Here is a 993-nt window from a genome sequence, read left to right on the forward strand (position 1 = left end):
GGGGGAGAAGAGTGGGGGGAGGGGGAGAAGAGAGGGGGAGGGGGAGAAGAGTGGGGGGAGGGGGAGAAGAGTGGGGGGAGGGGGAGAAGAGTGGGGGAGGGGGAGGGAAATGGGAGGCTGGGAGGAGGCGGAAACTTTTTTTTTCTTATTCTCAATAAAAAAAAAAAAAAAAACAGAGTCTAAGCCTAAAAAGGACCCTGGCCTGCAAAGAAGGGAGAGAAGGTACCCAAGGGGAAGAGGGCGAAGGCCAGTGCTGGTAAGGATGCGAATAATCCTGCGGAGAATGGAGACACCAAGACAGACCAGGCACAAAAGGCTGAATGTGCTGGAGACACCGAGTGAAATGTGTGCATTTTTGATAACCATGCACTTCTGGTAACTGTACAGTTTGAAATACTATTTTTTATTAAGTTTCATAAAAATACAGAATTTTGCTTTTCTTTTTTTTTAAGCTATGGTGTTAGCACACAGAACACTTAATCATTTTGGGGGGAAGGAACATGTGTCACTAACAATGTCTCCCAAACTGGATTGATGATTTTGTATGACTCCTCTTGGCTCCTGGGAGAGACGTCCTGTTGTTGACATACATGACCACTATGGCACAACATGTCTTGTGTGGGAAAACTAAATTCATTTGTATACCTTCCTCTTCCTGTACCATCAGCATAAACTTAAATCCCTTAATACTAGAGATCTGTTGGAACCTGACTCTCAAAATTGGTTTTGCCAATCTATAGAGCAATCTGGATTTTGCAGTGATATCACTGAGTATCCTCAAAAGAGCAGCAGCTCCTTTTATAAAAGATTGTGGATCTTCAGATTGATAACTCTGATGTTTGCATTTCATTTCCTTAAAGTTAGGGTAGGCTTTTGAAAAGTTGTGAAACAACTTCCTCAACGTGAAAATGTCAGCCCTCACTCTGAGCTCCTCCCCCTTTCAGAGCATCAAATGAAGACTCATCGGGTTTTATAGTGGCTGTCTGACTTTGG

The 993-nt window shown here is 43.7% G+C and overlaps 1 pseudogene; it reads left to right on the forward strand.

Annotated features, from left to right (window-relative positions):
* Nucleotides 1-342, forward strand: part of LOC126507898 (non-histone chromosomal protein HMG-17-like) — a 993-nt pseudogene extending 651 nt beyond the window's left edge.
* The last annotated feature ends 651 nt before the right edge of the window (nucleotides 343-993 follow it).

This window comes from Alexandromys fortis, unplaced genomic scaffold, assembly GCF_014885135.2.
Source record: "Alexandromys fortis isolate MF-2015 unplaced genomic scaffold, M_Fortis_MF-2015_v1.1 scaffold_54, whole genome shotgun sequence".
NCBI lineage: Eukaryota > Metazoa > Chordata > Mammalia > Rodentia > Cricetidae > Alexandromys > Alexandromys fortis.